The sequence below is a fragment of the Zingiber officinale genome, chromosome 5A, assembly GCF_018446385.1.
Source record: "Zingiber officinale cultivar Zhangliang chromosome 5A, Zo_v1.1, whole genome shotgun sequence".
Classification (NCBI taxonomy): domain Eukaryota; kingdom Viridiplantae; phylum Streptophyta; class Magnoliopsida; order Zingiberales; family Zingiberaceae; genus Zingiber; species Zingiber officinale.
The window spans coordinates 110,306,150-110,307,549 of record NC_055994.1 but is presented as its reverse complement, the minus strand read 5'-3'; the positions used below and the strand labels follow the sequence as shown (position 1 = coordinate 110,307,549).

The 1,400-nt window shown below is 39.0% G+C and overlaps 1 non-coding gene across 1 annotated transcript; it reads right to left on the bottom strand.

Annotated features, from left to right (window-relative positions):
- Positions 1–788: 788 nt before the first annotated feature.
- LOC121983604 lies at positions 789–894 on the bottom strand. Its single transcript, XR_006112634.1, has one exon. It is a non-coding gene; the product is annotated as a small nucleolar RNA R71 (small nucleolar RNA).
- Positions 895–1,400: the final 506 nt, after the last annotated feature.

The following is a 1,400-nucleotide window of genomic DNA, read 5'->3' as shown; positions in this document are numbered from 1 at the left end:
GAATCATTACTAGTGCTTATAACCAATCCTCGTGGGATCAATAATCTTTATTACTGACGGCGAATCCGTGCACTTGCGGAATCGTAACAAGTTTTTGGCGTCGTTGTCGGAGACTGCGTCTATAACATTAGCAAAAATCATATTAGATTAGACTAGACTTTGCTTTTCCTAATATTATGCATTTTAGAGATAAATAATTTTATTTTTGTTTTTTTTATTTTTTGTATTTTTATTAAAACATAAAAAAATATTATTATTCCAACTCTTTTCTTTACTTTATTCCATATCTGGTTTTTGCATGCAAAGAGCTAATCTTTCAGGACAACTTCTATCGTTCCACCCAAAGATCGATAGGACCTTCTTGAGAAAAAGAAACTTACAAAATGTATTTCAAGCCGCACAAGAATTTTCAGAAATGGCTGACAAACTGTTGAAGGATTATGTAGCACCTTATGCATGAGGGGTTCGGTCTAGCATCACTCAACCACCAATCGAAGCTAACAATTTTGAAATCAAGCCTGCAGTAATCCACATGGTTCAACAGAATCAATTTGGAGGAGGACCGCACGATGATCCAAACCATCACTTAGAGCTTTTCTACGAGATTTGCGGTACTATGAAAGTGAACGGGGTCCCTCCATAATCAGTAAGGTTACTTCTTTTTGGATTCTCCCTGAAAGACAGAGCCAAGAAGTGGCTAAATTCTCTTCCAGCAAACAGCATAATGTCTTGGGTGCAGTGTGAGCAGAAATTTCTGGACAAATTCTACTCGCCAAGAAAAACTGTCCACATGAGGAATTTGATCGCAAGCTTCAAACAGATAGAATCAGAATCATTATTTGAAGCCTGGGACAAATTCAAAAGTATGCTTAGACAGTGCCCCCATCATGCCCTTGAGAAATGGTTGGTTCTACACACATTATATAATGGAATTAACTATCACACAAAGGTATCCCTCGATTCTGCAATAGAAGGAGCATTAATGAACAAGAGCCTTGATGAAGCTGAAGAGATCATAGAGAATATGACACAGAACCACCATCAGTGGACAACCAAAAGATCTGGTGGTTCTTTCTCAGGGAATCCAATAAAGGCGTTAAGAAAATTCAATGTAGATGTAGTCACAGTCATGTCTGCAAAGCTGGGCGCTCTGACCAAGAAGCTTGAGGCAATGGGAAACAACACGACCAATGCAATAGTATGTTTTTGTGAAACTTGCGGAAGTACGGATCACGCTCAAGATACTTGCCCCCTAGGGCCAATACAAGCACAGATAAACCAACTTGAGCAATGTGATGCGATAGTCAGTTACAACCAAAAGCAAAACAATCCGTACTCCAACACATACAACCTTGGATGAAGGAACCACCCAAATTTTTCGTACAGGAATAATCAGGACC